The sequence below is a fragment of the Corvus moneduloides genome, chromosome 2, assembly GCF_009650955.1.
Source record: "Corvus moneduloides isolate bCorMon1 chromosome 2, bCorMon1.pri, whole genome shotgun sequence".
Lineage (NCBI taxonomy): Eukaryota > Metazoa > Chordata > Aves > Passeriformes > Corvidae > Corvus > Corvus moneduloides.
The window spans coordinates 62,172,949-62,195,402 of record NC_045477.1 but is presented as its reverse complement, the minus strand read 5'-3'; the positions used below and the strand labels follow the sequence as shown (position 1 = coordinate 62,195,402).

The 22,454-nt window shown below is 39.1% G+C and overlaps 1 long non-coding RNA gene across 1 annotated transcript in view; it reads right to left on the bottom strand.

The window, feature by feature from the left end:
- The window catches only part of LOC116439841, a 45,128-nt gene that overhangs the window by 20,596 nt on the left and 2,078 nt on the right, over positions 1 to 22,454 (bottom strand). The window contains exon 2 of the long non-coding RNA XR_004238320.1: positions 21,794 to 21,922. This is a non-coding gene — a long non-coding RNA (uncharacterized LOC116439841). The remainder of the gene's footprint in view (positions 1 to 21,793; positions 21,923 to 22,454) is intronic.

Sequence of the window (22,454 nt, the reverse complement as noted above, 5' to 3'; positions counted from 1 at the left end):
AATATTTTCAATCATTTTTCGTTATACAATTGCAGTACTGCCTGGCACCTACTTAAAGGTGGAAGAATTGCTTTTGTCTGCAGGAATAGCATATGGTCATCTGATCTGTCCTGAAAGACCTCTTTGGGAGGGACCTGGGAATGCTGATGGACAGCGACTGAACATGAGCCAGCAGTGTGCCCAGGTGGCCAAGAAGTGCAGTGACATCCTGGTCTGTATCAGAAATAGTGTGGCCAGCAGGAGCAGGACACTGATGGTCATGAGACGCAGGAACAAGTTGCTCAGAGAAGTTGTGGATGCCCCATCACTGGAAGCGTTCAGGGTCAGGCTGGATGGGGATCTGAGCAACCTGGTCTAGTTGAAGAAGTTCCTACTCATGGTAGGAGGGGATTAAACTAGGTAACTTTTAATGGTTAACCATCATGTCACAAGCTATAAACTATTAGTTTTAAAAGTCGTTATAAAAAAAAAAGTGTAGGACTTGATTTGCCTACATTAGGACAGGGCAATCAATGCATCTGTTATGACTTTGCTACAATAAAAACGTTAAAGCTACGGGGGCAATGGTGATCCTATTTATATGTTGTTCTTAGTCATCTAGGGATACAATGCAATACTTCTGAAAATTATATAGTGACGGTTCAAAAGGGGAATTGAAAATCACATAAATATAGTCCCATCAGCTGTCGCTACAGAATTAGATGCAGCCCCTCTGATTAAGAAAAAAAAAAAGATAAAAAAGTATTACTTCTTATTAATTGTACCAAAAAGAATCTTCATACATTCAGCCTAAGTGGCTGCATATTGTGAAGTTATACATAATAGGTAAACTTAAGAGGAATCAGTCATGCATATCTATTTATAAATTAAACTTCTGTGAGAACTTGCTAGTTTTTACCTTCTATCTTTATCCCCAGTGATCTGAATGCTTTCCAAACTCTGCCATTGAACTTCATTAAAATAAAGCCCACAGTGCACAGTCTAGCCCTCATCTTAGCACAATAAAGATGTAAAATTTATTATGTATGCATAGGGCAATCTAAATAAATCATCACTTAAATGTCTGCAATCTCCAAGTTAAATAACCTAATTTACTTGGAAACAATGTGTACAACTGAAACATAAATTATATAAATCCAGAATCAGGAATATAAAAAATAATTTTAGTTTATACGAGCAAATTTTCTTGCCCTTGAATCAAAGGAAATTAGATAAAACTTCACCCTCCGGCCTTTTTGTATCCAAAATTACTTCATATTTCTCTGATTCCTTTTCTAAGTAAAACTTATTTTCTCATTTATTTTCCATGGTTGAAACTCATCACAAAACAAATGCACTTCCTAAAAACCTTCATATTTTCTTCTCATATCTCAAGTCTTACCAGCAATTCTATCAAATTTTAGTATACATGGCTTCTTATTTTCCATCCATCTAGAACCAAGTGTAAAAGGTTCAATGAAAATGCTTATTTGTATTGGGTATTTTGTCATTACAGACCCAGTTAAATCATATTCATTAACTTCAAAATGTCTTGCAGCAGATTCTCAGTGATACGTGAGGTATACAATTTCCCATTTTGACACCTAATTTCTTGTTCTTAGTCTTTTCGTTCAGCTAGCTTTCCATGTTACCTTCTCACGCTTCCCAACTGTCCTTGTTTTCAGCATGACAGAGCTAATTTTTTCACAGTAGGCATGAAGGGGTGGACTTTGCAGCCGTGTGGGCATGTCTAGGTTGTTATTCTACACCACCTCACGTCATTGCTGGGGTGGGGAGGTAAGGGATTTCTCCTTCTAAGAAGGAGGTGAGTGTGGCTTGCAGTCAGGGGGGAAAAGCATAGGCACATAGGGTCCATCCGCCACTGTCCATTGTGTCAGCTTAGTGAGCGTTCGGCACGTAAAACATCCTCTCCTTTGTATACTGCTGTTTTCAGTATTGTTGCTGCTACTGTTCAGCTTCTTATCTCATTGCTTTTTCCATTAAATCATAATCTCTGCCTTTTGTGTCTCCCACCAGAGTGAGGAGGGGAGAGGTTTGTGGTTTTCTTTTTAGTGGAATTACTAAATTGGGGAATACCATTCCTAAACCATGACATCAACCTCTTCCACAAATAATACAATAGATGTTTTCTCCCACTCATTGTCATCTCCATAATTTTCTTCACAGCACTTTCCTCCTGCTTGTGTTTCAAACTGTTTAGACATGTCATACCTTGCAGCTAATCATCCTGATGCTATCTATCACTGTCCTCATCTCCCCTCTGAAATCTGCTGCCCTTCCTGGAACACAATGAACAGGAGATGCAGCATCCTGAAAGGACTGCAGACACAGCAGCCATGCACAAAAAATAGGACCTGACAGCATCTGAGTATAGTCATAACAAAATTATGGAGCGAGTTACACCCATATTTGACGAGACATTGAGATTTCTACCCAGGAAATACATGATCTGGGCTATGGCACTGGGCATGAAAAAACAGAGATGCTGGGTCTGAAAATCAAAACTGGTACTTCATATTTGCAAGTAATGCAAACCATGTTAACGCCTGATCTGAATGCCAAGAGGTACTGCAAAGTTTTTTATAGTTCACATAATAAATAAGAATACTGAGAATCTTCCACAAATCAGGGACAGATAGCATAAATTATGGGGGGGCTGCATGAAATCTAAGTTTCATACTAACACTACTAAGTGCTTTTCTTTCTCAGTAGAAAAATAAAAATATTATGCATATTAAATTCAGCATGTGCTTCAGTAAGATTTCATGGAAATTTTACACATTTAAATTATACACAAGGCATGAAAACCCCGTTGTGAAAATAAAAAGTTAAAAACATTATGCAAGCACTGACACTGCATATTTAAGCAATAAAATAAAAATGAAATCTGAGCAAAGTATTGTGTTTCTGGATACAGATATGAAAAGAAAGGTTTATTATTGCATTGCATCACTTTTCATTTGTGCCCTAAAAGCTTTCTCTCCTTTACTGTTTCCAGTTAATGGCACTGTTATATCTCAAGCCCACTAAAAGGGAGAGAAAAAAGATTAGGTGGCTTATAGTTAAATCATGCTACACTGATCCTATCATGAGCTTTGTCCAGTGCTATGAAAGCAAAAAACACCCCTATGGCTGCTGCGGAAATGGCGAACATCGGATTGAATGCTGATCCTGGTTTTGATCAGCAACATTGCACTTCCTTGCCAACAGACCCTGACGACAAAACTGACATAGAGGGATCACATTACACCATTACAGTACAACCATTCCTTGGATGCAGAGCACTTTGGTTGCATGGCAGAGGAGACATTGCTGGATCATCTCTGAGGTATTCACTGTATCCATTGACAGCGCAGTTATTTCAGTTTTGCCAAATGGTTGGGTTTTTTTCCTTAAAAATACTCAGTATAAACTGTTCCCAGAGCACATGATATTAGTATGAGCACCAGTTTGCACTGCCTTGTTGTCCCTTAATACATTTGGATAGCTCTGCAAGGGTCACATCCAGTACACAGACTCATGTAAATAATTGACTGGTAACAGAGAGAAGAAAAAGAAAATCATGAAATTAACATGTAATAGTTTGAAGATACCCTAACTTCTGTGACACAGAAGATCTTTAACAAGTTCTGTAGCTGCCACTTCTGAGATTAGCATTCTAAGGTTCCCAAATAGTCAATGGAAAGTAGTGGCATTAACTGTACATAAGGAAACAGGAGAGTGCAATTATCAGGACATAATGGAGATAACCACTGCTCCTGCTTTCTCTATGTGCCTGATTTTTTTCAATGAGTTGACTAAAAGGGAATATCACCAAGTCTTGTCCCACAATATAGTCAGGGTGTGCCTGTGTTACACACCTTGACATGACAGTTGGGAAGAACTCTTCTGTCACATCATTTAGACACAGCCTTTGAAACCTGGGAAGGACAAGTCAGACCAAATAAGTAGGTTATTGTGCAGGAGACTGAGCCCTTCTACAGGTAAATCAGACCTCTCTAGGTGACTCCCTCTGTTCTGTGAGTAAAAAATGTTGGGTATGAATAGGAACAAAAATAAAATAAAAAAGGGACAAAAATGATGGGCACATCTGTGCAGTCATATGAAAATGCTATTCTGAGTATAGACATTGTTTGAAAAGATGGTAAAATCAGCATACTCTACATTTTGCACATTAGCTTAGATTACTGGCACAAGTACTGTAAGTTCAGGCTCCCAACTTCCTTGTGGAAGAGGATAGCCATGACCACAGACTCAAGGGGAGAGATGGCACTGTGCCTTTAAAACTGGGCTGCTCTGTAGCTAATGAAGCAAGGAAGGAGTCAAGAGGGAGGTGCAGGTGGCTCTGACCTTGATGGATTAGACCTAATACCACCTTCTGGTTCTTAATATACAATTTATACACAAGCTGTGACTTGTCACATGGTATTTACAGTTCAGAACTGCAATTTGTCATGTTTCGTTCATTCCTGAGAAAAGCCTTGGGTATGTAATTATAGTTCAATTTCATAGTTGCAAACATGCTCCCTTTTTACTGTTAAACTGTTGAAAAAGTTTACATTTAACACACAAATGACAAATTCATCTTCTTAACCATTTTTGGAGAAGTAGTATTTATTTTTTTCAGCTAAACTGTTTCATGTTGCTGTACAATTAGTTATACCACAATTTAAATAAACAGTCTTGACTGAGATTTCTTATTTTAGAAACCATAAATACTATCAGGTGACTTTATTTATAAATCAACCATCCAACTATTTATAGAAGTGGCCTGTTAAACTACCAATATTACAAATAAACATACCCTAGAAGCTCTTCTATTGCTAAATATTTATGTAACATCTAAAATATTTTAAACTATTTTCCAGCAAAACTTATCCCCATGGATTCTCCAAAACCACCCTAAATGATCTGTAAAAAACTGCTTTTTCAATAGGAATGTTCCTGTAACTTTCCATATCAGGTCAAAAGAGAAGGTTTCTTTGTGAAGAAAGAAGAGCACGCAAAAAGGGACAAGAGGGAAATTTCTCTTCATAATGTTCTGTAGTTTTAGAAAACTCTGTGATGTAAGTTACTCATTTCTGAGATTCTGTTGAAATAATGTCATTGCCTGGCTGTTTAGTAATCCATTGCTCATGAAGATTTGCTTTCTAAATAAATAGTCTGAAAGGCAACAATTAACAAATGCTTTACCGTAACTCGCACAGAAAAGTTCTCATCAAGTACGGCACACCAAATATTTTCAAATATTCAGTTCTACTCTGTAAAATAAATTGCATTAACTTCTCCAACTAACCAGATGTTTCCAAACTGTGTTCTAGACACTGCAATTGGGCCTATGAGTCAATAGTGTAGATTTATGGGCCAGGAGGATATATTCTTCTTAAAGCTCCACATGTCTTTATCTAAGATTGCATGGGAGTTTAGTTTCACTTAGGCAAAACACCCCTTCACTAAAATTAAAAAGCTGTAAATAAATATGCTGTTATTCATGTGCGTCCTGTATAAAAGTATTTTTTTCACTTTTAATAAAGGTTGCAAGCAACTTAGGTGTAACAGGTTGTGTATCAAGATAATATTTTTGTTGTTCAAGTCTGTCCACGCATGGGAGAATACTGCCTGCATTTCATTTAAATACATATTTGATGGCAATTCTGTAGTTTACGGCATGTAACCAAGGCACAGACAACACACATCTGATACCATCACTGAGGAGAAAGGATCCTAACAGTCACAAAACTTGCTGATAATCTCTGTATGAGTGTATCAAGTAGCAGCTAGGGCACAGACAGGCTGAGCATGCACTGTAGCCATCCATATTGCTTAGCTTCTTGCTCTTCACTCTCAAGGGGGTGGGTCCTGGGCCACAGCACTTACCTCTTTCCCAGCGTCAGGCACAGTTCAAGGACAGCCAAAGACAAGCACAGCTCCATTTTAGTTTGGTTTAGGTGTAGGTGCCTTGCTTTGGTGTGACCTTTGCTGTGTGGTTACGACACTGTGCCATGCCATTTAAACGCATTTGGCCTCAGAACTAGATGCAGAGGCCCTGAACCCATTTATTTGCTGGTACAGACATAGCATTCCTCTCCCCGTTTAGCCTCTCAGCAAATACAGGAATCAGAATTTGCTCATCTGTTGCAGACTGCTTTGATTGTCAAAGAAGTCTTGCCTGTTCTGTTTCTGTACCACATCTTCCATGGATGAGGGGTTTTCAATCACTACTAGGCAGAAATTGTATCTCTAAACACAGCTGTGCTATGTGCAGCCACCTGGCAACAAGTTTCAGCAACATTAAAGCATTACTAGCTTGGGATCCACAGAAAACGTCTGTCTCCTGTGGCTGAGATGGAGTAATTGGCCCATCAGGGATTGTCTGCCTCCCCCTTCAGGGAGATTCAGCTGATACAGCTTGATTGTTTCCATTCTCTCCTCTGCCTGCCTACTTACTCCTAGCACTTTATCCAAATTCTCCCTCTTTCTCATCTCTGTTTCCCATCCCAGCATCTCACCCTGAAGTTGTTTCTACTTCAGAGTTGTTTCAGGCAAGTTCTCACCAGAAGAAATGGAACAGTTAGATTTCTCTCATCTCTGCACCAGGAGGAACAGAGGCCGAAGGACCACATCTGGACATTTTTAAATTTCCAAACATGTGTTTTGAACCTAGCAGAAGACTTCAAAAGGGAACAGAAAAGTTTTCTTTTTTTCCATATCAGTTTGTTCATCCCCAAAATATTTTTAAAAAAAAAGGCATGGTTATATATTAATTATGAACTCTTATTTTTTTAAAGAACAATACCTCAGCTGGTGTTAGCTCTTGGAAGCTCCCCAAAGCTTACTGAATTACTTATTTACAAAACTTAGACTAATTTGTATCTGCAAGGAGAAATATATTGAAGCAGAAATCAGCATTAAGTCTTTTTACCAGCTGCCTGCAGAACAAATATATGAGGTGCAGAGAATGAGTTATTTAAAAATGCCTACAAACCATAAATAAAATGCTTGATGAATCATGTTCAGAATTCTTCAGATTTCATTACTTGCAAGTGTTAATCTTGACCATCTGTCTTATTTTTGTATGCAAGGCATTGTAGAAAAAAAAAAAAAAACAGAATTCATATATACAAACATAAAAATTTTAGCATTGAGAATTCTTTTCCTCTCCAAACTTGGTAAAAAATATAGTGAGAATCTTATTGTGCTTCCATTACTATAACAGGCACTAATTTCATACTCATGTGGGCTGCATTCTCACTCTGCTGTGGCAGCTTTGTAGGTACATGCAGAAGAAAAATCCCTGGACAGTTCTCACAAATTCAGGAACAGGTGCAAATCTTAAGAAAAACTCTGACAGACAGCACTGGATGACCCAGTAGATGTATATGTTGACAGCACGTGGCTTTCCTTATATTTGAACTACATACAGCCATCACAGGGCTGGGAACAGCAGTGTATCTCTGAACAGATTTTAAAAGTGTGCTTCATGTTACTGAGACTTTATGACCATCATGATCTTATAGGTAGCACTAACAGCTCTTGAATCACCAGAAAATACATTTAAAACTTGTAAGAAAGAATGGCTGAGCTTCATATCAATATTCTGATCATCCAGACAATTGGGATTGTTAGCTGAAAGGACGGTACAGGTATCCTACTCAATGAATGTTAGCACTGTTTGCTGTGAACCCTGCATAATTTTGCCCTGGAGACAGAGGCTGAAGTTCCAAAATATTTAGTCATCACGTAACGCTGGTGTTCACAATTACTGCATAAATCAGCCGCAGTCATCAGTGAGGTTTCGAAGCATGATACAATAAATCAGAGTAAACCATGGACCTCTTTTAATGAGGATGGCTAAGAATATTTGTCTTGCAACAGCCCTGAGGAAAACAGATACAGTGGGACCGTTCCTAAAAGGCTTTTTGCTGCAAGATGTTACAAGTTTCATGGCCCATGTCCTGTGTCCAAGATTGCTCCATGCCTGTGGGCAATACTGGGACAGGCAGTATTGCAGGTGTGGTGGCTTGACTCTGGCTGGATGCCAGGTGCCCAGCAAAGCCCCTCTATGACTGCTCTACCACTCCCCTCCACAAGTAGTTATGAGTTAAGGACAGGGAGAGATCACAAACCAATTATCACCAAAATAGACTCAATTTGGGGATATTAATGGAACTTATTACCAATCAAAATGATAGCAGGATAATGAGAAGTAAAGCAAATATTAAAAACACCTTCCCCCCACCCCTCCCTCCTTCCCAGGGTCCACCTCCACCTCCTCCCTCCTCTTGGGCAATAGAAGTTATGGTCAGTTCATTACACCCTGGTTTGCCACTGCTCAGGGAGAGGGGTCCTTCCCCCAATTCAACATGGGGTCCCTTCCATGGGAGACAGTTCTCCATGAACTCTTCCAGTGTGAGTCATTCCCACAGGGTACACTCCTTCACAAACTGCTCCAGCATGGGTGCCTTTCCACAGGGTGCAGTCCATCAAGAACTACCTGCTCCAGCACAGGTCCCCCATGGGGTCACAAGTCCTACCAGGAAACCTTCTCTAGCATGGGCTCCTCCCTCCATGGATTTGCAGGTCCCTGAACCCTCATTGACTTCCACGAGCTTTAGGGGCATGGCCTTATCCACAGGCTACAGGGGAATCTCAGGTGGAGATGGAGGAGGTGCCTGGAGCACCTCCTCCCCCTGCTTCTCCACTGACCTGGGTCTCTTGCAGAGTTGTTCCTTTCACATATTCTCACTCCACTCTTCTCTGAGAGCAGTTACCTCTGCGCAACACATTTTTTCCTTAAATATGTTATCACAGAGGCATCACTCTCATCTCTGATTGGCTCAGCCTTGGCAAGTGGTGAGTTCATCTTGGATCCGGCTGGCGCTGGCTCTGCCAGACTTGGGAGAAGCAACTGGCAGCTTCTCACAGAATTCACCTCTGTAGCATCCTGGCCCTTGCTACCAAAACCTGTCCACACAAACCCAGTACATCAAGGAAGACATGAAGGAAGCAGGTGAGTGTACTCACCCTCATTGGACTGGCCTACAAGAGTGGCTGGACACAGCTGCACAGCCATGAGAAATGGCTGCTTTCTTTTTTAGTAGACTCATTGTCATCTCAGTTTTAAATTTTTCGGAGAGTTGCTATTGATTTCAATGGAATAGAGTCAATTTCTCATACATGAATGCCAGTCAGAGAACTACATTTTAGCAATGCATAGAAAGAAAACAGGAAGGCAGTGGTGTGGAATAAGCAAAAACATTGTGCCGAATTTTGACCAAGTTAAAACCATGCAAGTGCATAGACAGTAAATGGAGTCTTAGTGGATTTGGATTTCTGTTTAGTTGTCTCCAAGAGCACATGAGAAAGAAAAATACTGGCCCATGTCTCCACCAATTTCCATTGAACTAGACAAACCTTGCATTCAGCAGTATTGTACTCAACATGAAAAGAAACAGGAGGTAAAGGGTGGCTAAATAAAAGTCTTCCTTGAGGGAGCATAAAACACTAGTCTGAACAGTTTATTATCACATACTTTGGCTATATAAAAAGCCCTCTACTTGACAAAACTCAATATAAATTCAAGGACTCAATTTCTAAATTCTTCAGAATGGGTTTCCACTGTCATTATGATTGTATGATGACACAAAGCTGAAAATACAAGCAGTACTCCTCATAAAAAAAATTATAGTGTTTTTATATTCAGGATAGTACAGATCAGTATAACTGAAAAGACTGCTAAGACATTCAGCAGAAGTTATTTGAGTTCATCTCAAAGAGACACTGTCAGGGCTAAGCTAAATATGGACCAGGTTCCTTCCAATACACCACTCTCCCCTAATCCTATCCAGTACCAAGCTATTTCTTATGCTTCCCTTTTACCATTTTATTTTTTTAATAAGCCCTCTCAGATTCTCTGGTGATGAAAACAAAACAAAATCTCTATTTAACCGTGTTCTTCTTGTTTGGATATTGCAAAATTCTTGTAATAAAATCGTGCTTACATGATATCAATATTTTGCTAATATATATGCTTTTTGAAATCTTTAACTACTTTTCCAAGAGGCCAGATGACACTTCAAAAAATATTTTCTTCTGAAAAAATAGCCTATATGTCACAGGCTCTCTGCAATTTTCTTTTTCTGACTTATCTTGATATTAGAGGCATTTGTATGGAAAAAAAATAAAGGAACCTTGTTTCTTTGAGTTTATGTGTTTGTTCTTAATTTTAAACCATCATCTTCTATGTACAACATCATAATCCTGTCTACTGAAATGAGAAGTGATATCATAAAGATTATGTTTCCCTATTTTATGAAAGAATAAATTTGAAACATAGATAAATTCTGAAAAGTGGCAGACAAGGCAGGGAGGGGGCTGCTACAGGTGTGGCTTCTCTGGGAAGCTGTCAGAAGCATTCCCTATGTCCAACAGAGTCAATGCCACCCAGCTGCAAGATGGACCCAAGCCCATTAGCCACAGCAGTAGCACCACTGGGATAACAGAGTTAATAAAGAGGGGGAATCCTGAGCAAGAGCAAATACCAGCCAGAGAAAGGATGAGAATATGTGATGGAAACAGCCCTGCAGACACCCAGTTCAGTGGAGAAGGAGGGGGAGGAGGTGCTCCAGATGCCTGAGTAGAGATTCCCCTGCAGCCTGTGGTGCAGACTATGGTGAGCCAGGCTGTGCCCCTGCGGCCCATGGAGGTCAACAGGAGCTCAGACATCATCTACCTGCAGCCTGTGGAGGAGTCCTCACCAGAGCAGGTGAGTGTGCCCTGAAAGAAGCTGCACACTATGGAGAGCCCACACTGGAGCAGGCTCCTGGCAGGAGCTATGGATCTGTGGAGAGAGGATCCCATGCTGGAGCAGGTATGCTGGCAGGACCTGAGACCCTATGGGAGACCATGCTGGAGCAGCCTGTTCCTGAAGGTATGCACCTATGGAAGGGATCCACACTGGGGTACTTCATGTAGAACTGTAGCTCATGGGATGGATCCATATTGGAGAAGTATAATTTCCCCTAGATGAGTCAGTCTTGCTTGTAAGACTAATTACTGAACAAACTCCTTTATTTCAATCCACAATCTTTTGTTGTATTTCCTCCTCCATTGTCTTGATGGAGGGGGTGTGGTAGAGTGGCTTGGTGGGCACCTGGTGGCCAGCCATGGTCAGCTCACCACAGCTATTTTGATATCAATAGAAATTGTAAACTCAAAAATTACAAACATCACTATTAAAAATCCATTAGGAGTTTTTCTTCTTTTTTAAAAAATACATTAAATCTAAACAATGCAGTGTGTATTTTTGGTACAGAATTATAGGCTATAGTTTCTACTTCTTCAAGATAATATTTTTAGCTAATCTTTATCATACATACCTTATTGATAATAACCATCTCCTACAACAAAAATACAAACACCTCTACATTTTACCATCATTTCAAACCTGATTTATGATAAATCCTTGAACCTTGTTATGAAATATGTAGCTCAGACTATTTTCTTGTTTGTTATACTCACTGTAGCAGAATATACTTGTTGAGCTTAAATTGGTAGCTTGAGTTAATAGAAGTTTAGATATTCCCTAGTTCAAAATGTTTCAAGAATAAAATTGTAGAGGATAGCATCATCCTTATAAATTAAAAAGAATACAGTAATTCCACACTCTGAACCATTTTAAAATTTGCCCAGATAAAGGATGATTGGCAGCAGAGGCACATGAGGGAGAAGCAAGAGAGCCTTAAAAAATTTCCTTCCTTTCTCTGCAAGTAGTTTTGCAAAAGTTTTGATCACCACGTCTTTACAGGCAGATGGCAAAATGTTCAACAGCTGCTTAGAGAAATCAGTAATGTTAAATGCATGATCAATCATTGGCTCCATTTAGAGAACTCAGGACCTTAGGATTTTGCTTGGGAAGCTATTGTGTGGAATTTGTGCTAACATTTCTCTGAGGTATTAAAACCTACAGGGTATGGTTAATAGCTACTGATCTTCTCATCATCTCCTAGGACACACATAGCACTTCAGTATTACCGCAGGCCTGGTTCCTACAGTATATCACCGTGTCCCGCAGCTATAGGGAGGAGGAGGAGGAGAAGATCCAGCAGGCAGGAATTGTGCAGCAAGATTGATTTATTTAATTATTTTACAAACTCTTTTATAGACTTTTTTCTTCATAGTCTAATTGGACAAAGGACCAGCCACCCCTTGGGGGTGATTGGCCAAAATCCTAAAACATCCATTATCAAAATATTTTCTACTATACCATAAACAAGACTTTCCAAGGTTGCAGGTGGCTTGGTTGTTTACATTCCCTGCTACCTCTTCTGTGAGAGAGAAAAGTCTCTCACGGACTTAGAAAAATAACAAGAAGATCCTCATTAACAGCATTTTTGTACCTACACTTCAGTATCTCAACTAAATTCTTGCAAAGTCTCTGAAGGCTAATAAATATTTTCCAATTCCTTGGATTTATTTGTTTACACTATTTAAAATAGCTAGAGATCATAAAAGATAACCCTTCATTCTCCATACTATCATGACCTTTCTGAATGAGAACTGTCATAAAAGAAGATGCTGCAGCATTTCAAATCTTTATGACAGTGTCTGGCTGACTGTTCTTTTAACAGCTAGCTGGTTTCCTAATGATCCCCCTTTCCATTTTATTTCTTCAAACCCATTTATTCCCAGGTTAGTATTATTTGCCAAGAACATACACTCTCTCTTTGTACAATATGTCTCCATTCAAAAACTGAATGAAATTATAAGATTTATTAAATTTACTTCTTACAATAAATATATTTATATGTGTATAAGGACTTCTCTTGGTAACAGTCAGGGAAAAACACAATGTTATTGTGAAATATTACTGCCCAAAAATTTTGGATGTTCAGCCACTTAAGTACGGGATGTGATCTTTATAGCAGAGAAATTAAAGATGGATTATAATCCATATTCTTATCCAATAGTTGTAGGCAATAGTGGGACACTTCAAGCTTACTAAACTGAATCTACAGTTCGAAGACACAATGTCTCTCTTACTTGGAAAATCAGTAAAACATCTAGCAAAACCTGGAATGTTTGAAGGGATTTATTATCATGATTCAGAAAAAATCTAGCAATGTTATAGTAGCCGTCTTTAAGGATGTAAGTAAAGCCTTAAAGACATAGGAATGTATATAAAGTATAGGAAGGAAGAACATCTTTAATTAGACCAATTGACACAGTTAGAGAAAATGGATTCATAAGGTCTCTTTCAAATCCTGAAAATTTGCATGCTTGAAAGCCTGTTAGCCATTCAAGCTACGTCAGCCAGTTTTTTAAAGATTACCTTTGCCAAGACAAAATGAAGCATAGGTCAAAGGCTGCTACCATCCCAAAAGATGGTATTATACAGTCATGGAAGCATTACCAGCATTTATTATTTTTCTCTGCTTATACTTATTTTTCAACCAGCTTTCTGAATTATACTGCAACCGCTCATGCCTCTGTTCAACACAGAAGTAATATCAACAATGGCAAGGGCAGGGAAAATAAATGGGTTTGCATTAGAAATGCAACAATTGCCTTAATGAAAGGATCTTCTTTCTCATTCTTTTCCTCTAATATCTCTGTGAAGAGAAAATACCGTTCTGTGACTGCATTATTATTATTTTCTAGTGCATATGAAAATGACACCTTGGTTTCCTTCAGATTTTCTAACGTTAATGAAAAGTAAACCCTAAATATATCAATATATATAGAGAAAATATATTTTCAAATTAAAAAAAAATAAATAAAGTGTTTAATTCCTCCACTAAGGAGGACATAAAATTGTACTGGGTGAAAGAAATAGGTATGCAAATGCATAACTGGATGCCATTTACTTTTAATGTCTGACCTCTAATTTTCAGAAACAGTCCTTTTAATTAAGGGCTGTTATTGTTGTACTCATATATATACTCCTCATTAGATCCACACTCTTAAAATAATGACTGTTCAGAACCTGATTTGTTAGACTGAGCTTCCCATTTGACTTCCTGCTTTCCAGAACTATTTGGTGTATTAGCTGTTCACAAAAATCCTGATGCATTTTAGCGTACTGTCCTAAGGAAAGGTGAGCCTCTCTTACAGGCAAACAGGAAATAAAAGCAACTAAATTCCTCTTTTTTTAAAATTCTTTTTCCTGGTGAAATCCTCCAATAAATAGTATTAGCAACAGTAACAAGAGGATGTTTTAAAATATGAAATGAAGTCTGCATTTCAGAGTAAAGTGACACACACATCACATTTATTTGGTCTCATCACACTTACTTGGTCTCAGCGTGTCTTACATAAGATAATGAATCAGGGAGATCCTAGGACTGTAAAGCATTCATAATGAAAGCATTTCATTTCAACCAAGTTATTCATTATGTGACAAGCAGTAGAGCCCAAAATAGTACTTCAGTGATGTCTTTTTTTGTTGGTTTTTTTTTCATTCTGTGTGACAAGCCAGATAATACAAGTCATCACTACTTATTCAGTAAGGAAAGCAAGAAAGGACACCTGGAAATTTAATAAACCAAAAGATAAAACATTGCATGGAACGGGGGAATCAATACCAAAATTATTCATTTATGCATTGGTTTTCATATTACTTTCTTCATTTTGAATGTAGATTTATCTGTACTGCAAATTTACCTTTCCATGATCATAATTTCCAATTGTAGCTAAACTGAAACACTTAAAATTCATGTCTTTGTAGTCATTTCTGTCTGAGTGTCTGGTGCTAAATTTTAGAAGCTCATCTTGAATTCCCGCACTAACACTAGCTAAGATAGAAGAAAAGGTCATTAATAGTAGTCAGCATGGATTCACCAAGGAGAAATCCTTCTTGAGCCATCTGATAGTCTTCTATGATGACATGGCAAGATGGGACAATGAGGGGAGAGCAGTGGACATTGTCTATCTCAACTTCCGCAAGGCTTTTGACAACGTGTCCCATAATATCCTTGTAGGTAAGCTCAGGAAATGTAGGGTAAGTGAATGGACACTGAGTTGGATCCAGAAGTGGCTGAATGGCAGAGCTCAGAGGGTCGTGACCAGCAGAGCAGAATCCACTTGGAGGCCTGTAGTCAGTGGCATTCCCAGGCATCAGTACTGAGTCCAGCCTTATTCAACTTCTTTACCAATGACCTGGATAAAGGGATAGGATGTGCCCTCAGCAAGTTTGCTGATGACATGAAACTGGGGGGAGTGGCTGGCACACCAGAAGGCTGTGCTGCCATTCAGTGGGACCTTGATAGGCTGGAGAGTTGGGAGGAGAGAAACCTAATGAGGTTCAGCAAGGGCAAGTGTAGGGTCCTGCACCTGGGGAGGAATAACCAGCACAGGCTGGGGGCTGACCTACTGCAGAGCAGCTCTGCTGGGAAGGACCTGGCAGTACTGGTGGATGACAAACTCACTGTGAGCTGGCAGTGCCCTTGTGGCCAGAAGGGCCAGTGGTATCCTGAGGTGCATTGGGAGGGCAGTGACCAGCAGGCCGAGGGAGGTGATAGCCCCGCCTCCGCTTGGCCCTAGTGAGGCCACATCTGGAGAGCTGTGTCCAGGTCTGGACTACTCAATACAAGAAAGGCAAGGAGCAGAGGGTCCAGCAGAGACCAAAAAGATGTTGAGAAGTCTCGAGGATCTTTTATGAGAAGAGAATGTGAGAGTTGGGCCCGTTTAATCTAGAGAAGACTGAGAAATTATCTCATCAATACATGTATATCTCAAAGGCTGTCTCAAAGGAGGGTCCCAGACTCTTTTCAGTGGTGCCAAGCAACAGAATGAGGAGAAATGGCCGTAAGCTAAACTACAAGAAGTTCTACCTCAACATGAGGAAGAAATTATTTACACTGAGGTTGGCAGACCACTGGAACAGGCTGCCCAAGGAGGTCATGGAGTCTCCCTCTCTGGAGACGTTCAAAACCCACCTGGATGTGCTCCTGTGTAGCCTGCTCTAGGTGACCCTGCCTTGGCAGGGGGGTTAGACTAGATGATCTCCAGAAGTCACTTCCAACCCTAACAATTGTGTGATTCCATGATTCTGGGATGATATAAATAAAACAATTACTTCAAGATAAGTAATCCACTTTATTTTAGAGACTAAAATTTTTTTTCTATTTTTTAATTTTCTGTGGAAGAATTATTGTTCTGAGTTGGAAGGGATCTACAAGGACCATTGAAGTCCAACCCCAGACCCTTTACAGGACAACCCTAAGAGCCACACCACATGCCTAAGAGCATTTTCCAAACACTTCTTGAACTCTGTCAGGTGGCGTGCTGTGACCACTTCACTGGAGAGGCTGTTCCAGTGCCCAACCACCCTCTGGGTGAAGAACTTTTTCCTGATATCCAAACTAAACCTCCCCTGTCACAGTTTCATGCCATTACTTTATTCTCTAAACTACCAAGGCAAGTCTCTACTCCACAAACCATAAAACCCCAATAGTGTCAGAGCCTGTAAATCCACCAGACAAGTCTGCTCTTTGCTAGAAAATCTGTAGAGTGATTGATCTGTAGGTATAAGACAGGTAGATCTTGAGTTCCAACTTCTATGAAGAAATAGCAAACAGAGACTACACCACAAAAATACCCTGAAGAAGACAAGAGCAAGTTAGTTCAGCAAGGAAAGCATAGTGAGACACACATACAGAGAATTCAACAGCCTGGTGAGCAGGCGAAGAGCTTACCCATACCAAAAATGAATAGCAAATATTCAGCCATCAAAAGTGGTTTTGAAGTATGACATACCATCTGAAGAATGCTATCCCATTCTCTTCAAAATTTATTATATTTTCATGAGTCTAATCAAAATTTGTAAATCATGTTGGATTATTTTAGGGTATATAACTTTTATTCTCTGGTTTCCAGTAGAGAAAATTAGCAGAAATAATTCATCACATACAGTGGAAAGCTGAGCTGTAAGACCACAAGGGTCTCCTACTTCTCTGTATGCACCTATCTAAATATTTTGACATTTCATCCAACCATGGACATCACTGCAAGTATTCTACACCTTGACAGCCTCCTTAGTAACAGTTCACCCTCCTTCTGTACTCACAAGAGTATCTAATTAGAGTCTTTTCATGTTCATGTAATATGTTAAAGTATGGATTGGCCTAAGAAAAAATACCATTTTCCTTCTTCTGAATGGAGACATTTATAGTCTCAGTTTGCTAACACTTGCCATTTTGTCTCCGTATAAACTCTAGTTTCTGGTTTTGCAACTTCATCAAAAGAAAAAAAACAATTGAGAGAGATACATTCAAAGTAAAATCATGTATACTAAGATATAGCCTAGAGTGAGGCATTATAAAATTTCTCAGGAAAAATTTCTCACATTCTTCAGGAGATGAAGTGAATAGTGGTGTTCAGGAAAATTCCCCAAATCAAAGTTGTCTGTGCACTACAGCTCAGATCTGTTTTTCCTTTTGGTTACAAAGGCCAGTGCCCCCCTGATCCTCAATAACAGACTGCACCACTTTCTAACACAATTCACCAGTTGTATGTGTAATTCGGCCTAGTTAACATCTTGTTCTTACAGTTGCAGCAGATGCCTTGCATCTTCCTTTCCTTATAAGGAGAGAACAATGGACTTTTACCTCATTTTCCAGCCAAGTTTTGCATAACCTATCTCAGAATATCACTAAAACAGAACCTTTTTTCCTTTCAAGGGCAGAAGAATAATATATTTTTTTATGTTTCCTCCATTTGAATGATAATTTGTACTCTGCATCCACCTCTAAATGAATTATGAATTGCTGGAAGTCCTGAAAAATAACTAAGAGTGCATTTTTAAAGTTACGTTATACCAGTGACCATGTAACTTACTGGAGGCACTAAAAGATCCAGTCATGCATAAGCATCTGAAGAAAGCCTGAGAAGTCTACAAGAGATCCTATTCTAAAAAATACAAGGGAAGGCAGAGGCAATCTATCATGCCCCATAGCTTTGAAAAATTGATAATACTTGACACTGAGATTATGACACTGCAAGGGCATATTATCAAGCATTTTGAAAAGTGTGCTTTACCACAGCCCTGACAGCATCCCTACCCAGCTCTCCTTTGCACTGCCTAGCTGCATCCCATGACATCTCTGATCATGTCATCAGCGAGTAACAGTAAAACTCTGGAGACATTAAACATGCTGAGATTGGAGAGACTAGAAGCAGATGTGATGCACCAAATATTGAGTAATATTACATATTTGACTGACTGTTGAACTTTGTTCATTTACAGACAAGTTTCTGTTGCATTTCCTTCTCCTCAAGATTTATGTCCTTATTTGCATGTTAATGTGCTTTGAATCAGAGCAGATACTCAGTAAGCAGATATGGGATAAAAGCCCCTTTAAAATTAGACTGTGAAATGCACTCTATGCCTGCTTGTACAATCTGTAAAGATAATGCTGCAGACTGCACTCATAATATGATTGGTATTAAATATACTTTGAATATGACAATGTGATAATATGAAAAGCAGTTCAAGTTCTTTCTAATCTCATTCTCCCCTTCTCAGTAAGAATCATGAAACTCAGACTTGGCCTTTTAATGGGTTAGATATACCTTATCAGAATATTTAAAGTGCTCTGCCAAGTCAAATTTAAGAGGCCAGGCAATACATCATGAAGAGAAACGACATAAAACGCAGCTCAACAAAAAAGGTCTTGACAAGGATATGTTTCTTATGGAAGAATATTAGGTACAAGACTAGGACAAGAAAGTGGGATGTTAGGAAGGCTTTTATTTTTGTTGTTCTGTAGGATAAATGCTGAAGGTGTATCAAGAGCATTTGGTTTCTGCTTTTGTAAGGAAGAAGCATGGTGGGGGGGAATGGTGGATTATCTCTTGGCTAACTGTAAAAACGGCTTCCAAAACAAACGAAGTTTGAGCAATTCCTCAAATGCCAGTCTAATAAATGCATTGAAATTACTTTTAGTTTAAACTTTTCATTGTTAATTTATTCCCCTTTCTCCTCTTGCAGATCAATTGCATGTCTAGTTTTTGTCTGTTGTTTAATTAGATTTAGGCTTCTCAGAGTGCACAGAAGAAAAAGCGAGATAGCTAAACTGGTCTGGCAGAACAGAAGAGGCATTCAGTACAGCTGTGCCAGAGTCTGGAGTTTCATTCCTTGTCAGATTTTCTTTCTGTGTACTTGTACAGACTGAGAGGTTGCCCTCTAAATGCTAAATTAACTCTAGTGGAAGACAAAGCTGACTGTAACCATAGCAGAACCAGAGTTCTCAAGTTTTTTTTTAAATGGAAGTTTCTATTTGCAGAGGAGAGAATGTTTTATTAGAATTCTCTTGGTATTCTTATAATACTGGAAATAACAATAAAATGTAATATAGCCTTTTGGGGGTAGGAAAATTTTTTAACAGAAAAATACTTCAAAACATAGTAAGAATGTGGCAGTGGTTAAATCTTTCCAGACAGTAAAACATATTCTACACAGAGATAAATCTGCAGGATTACTTAAACTATACTTAGTTTGACCAAAAAATATTAACAAGCTAGTTTCTTTGGCTCTCTGATGGAAAAGAAGCCTCATTCAGAAAATGGAGATATTAGAAGAATTGCCAATGTTTTTATAAATAAACTTGGGCTCTTATTCAGAGATAGGGAACATTTCTGAGCTTCTGGGAAATAAAAAGTCACCCAGGAACCACAGTCCTGGAGACATTTGAAATGACCCGTGAATTTATTGCAGCCAACATCAGCTCAGGTAAATCAACAGATAATAAATTCTTCCTATTCCATCAGGAAAAAACTTCTGCTACTGAATATCAGATCCATAACATTCTTAGACACTGTTTTTGGGGTTTTTTCAGTAAGATCTTATACAAGATAATTATTTTTTCTATACACCTAGGAAATAACCCCCTTTAAGTTTTCTGATGAATGCTTTTATCAGGTTACGCGTAAACAAAGGTTCCATTTCAGCCTCAGGAGAGAAAAGTTCTGCTCGTTTAGGTGCTTGGAGCTGTCAAGAAGGTAGATTAGGTGCAGCACACAAAATGAATTTTTGAAAGGATCACTAGCTAAGAACAAATGGTAGTCATTAGAGAAGCCTACAGCCTGGTTCAAAGAATCTCGTTAGGCCTCCTCTGCTGACAGGCTCATCAGCTGATTGCAAAGAAAAGTTGCTCACAAAAGAAGAAATCATAGCCTAACCATGAAGAAATGCCAGTAAGTCAAAAATTCTCTGATGGCCTTGTGGAAACCCATACCTTTCATCCATCCTTAATACTGGTTTCCAAGTGTGAACTTAGTGGCAAGAATTTTGTGGACTACAAGGGAGTGAAGCCATGACTTGTTACGTTTAATTTCCTTTACCTGTGCAGCCAAAGGGTCTTTATCTTGCTCTAGCACTGTTGAAGCATGTAAATCTTAAAGGCATATGAATCTTGGATTGCTTCTGGAGATGTTTCTAGTAAGATTTCCAGTGAGTGTGCTGGAAGAGATGCACAAAGGACCACTATATATATACTATAAGTATGCCGGCATACTTAGCTGAGTAATTCATTCACTGCAGAAAATTGTTATTTGATAAAGTCCCTGATGAGATAGCTACTTCAGGCTGTATAACTTTCAAAACAACAGCTTTTGTACATTTTCTGCAACTGTATGTACATTTTGCTGTTCATGATTCATACATATATCAAATACAACGCCTAAAAGTCTTTTCTGTTGACATTGCCAACTTGATTAATCAAGTCTTGTTGATTTTTCAGTCCTTCAAGTTCTGCCTTGAAAGAGAAGAAATCAAGTTTAAGCTTTCAACTATGGATGCTTGCTCACCAAATGTCACAGCAACAAATTCGTCACACTCTCAGTAAGCTAGCACTTCAGAACACACTGTAAACTTTGATTCGAAATGAGAGAAAAATCACGTCCTTATGTTCCTTTCCCCACTTTTCAGATTCTTTTTCACCCTTTATAACTTTCCCCCAGGATCCAGAAACACCTTCTGGGTCCTCTGAAGTGGAATTCATATTGTATGGGTACTGCTAGCAGGACTAAAACCACAGGCTTTGTAGTGGCTTTGTTGCTTCTCAGGACTGAGTTTTGCCAGGCTTGCCTTGCTTGAAATAATTTTGACCAGTCTGTTGCTTTTCTCTAGAGTTTGTTTAGATGTAGCATTTTTTTTTCCTAATGAACAGGTGGATAAGCCTAATTCATTTTCCTTTTATTAATCTCTGTATGGTGTAAGAATAATTTTTAAAGACAGTAATTTACAAGTAGTCCTTCCTGAAAGTGAAACATTCATGTTGCTGAGATAATGATGGAGTGCAGCAGAATATGGGCCTGGTATGGAGCAAGGGCCTTTAGCTGGGAAAAACACTGTAAAAGGATTACGGGACCAGGATTACAAGAAAATGGGCACAGGCTGGCACTGGAAATCTAGAAACTGGAAGGCTATAAAAAACTTGCAGACACAAAGCTTGGTAAAAGCAGTTTTAGGCGTAAAAAATAAAAAAAAAAATTAACATAGATAAAAACACCATCTAAAATAAGTTCAGATATAATGAGAACTTGCAGACCAGAGACAAAAGAGCAAGGTGTAGCGCTTGTTAGCAAGTAAATAAAGAAGATCCCAAATGGCTCCTAAAGTACAGAAGAAAAGCTATAATTATGATCATATTTCTCCCAGCAATAGGTTCAGAATGTTGACTGTACGCCCCCCACACATACAGAATTAAATCATTCATTTTATAATCCAGAAGTGTATTGGAAGAATGACCACATGACCAGCATAAAACCAAATAAGCAAATAACAAAAAACTACCTACTGGCACCATATTTGAACTGCTGGGTCCAGTTCTGGGCTCCTCAGTACAAGAGGCACATGGACCAGGAGACAGGGCTGATTTCATCAAGGGAGCATGAAGACAATGGAGCTCCTGGAACATCTCTCCTGTCAGGAAAGGCAGAGGGAGTTGGGACTGCTCAGCCTGGCAAAGACTCAGGAGGATCCTACCCATGTGTACAAATACTTCATAAGGGGAGTAAAGAAGACGGAGACAAAACCTCAGTGGTGCTCATGGACAGGACAAGAGACAACAGGCATGAATTGAAATACAGAAAATTGCAATTAAACATAGGAAAAAAATTCTTCACCATAAGGGAGACACAGGTTTCACAGGGAAGTTGTGGTCTCCATCCTTGGAGAAACCCAAAACCCAGTGGGACACGGCCCTGAGCAAACTACCTCGGTCTGTTTTGAGCTGGCCAGTTGGACTAGGTGCTCTTCATGAGTCCTTTACTACCTCAGCGTCCTGTGATACTGCAATCATGTGTGAATCTATGATTCTATGAAAAGGGGAAGAGTGTGTAAAATTTTTAACATTTTTCTGTAGATGCTAAGAGAGGCGGCAGAGAAATTTTCCTATTTTTACAGCCGCCTGTGAAAGTCTCCTTTCTAATGCTAACCAGCTGGGAAAATGGTT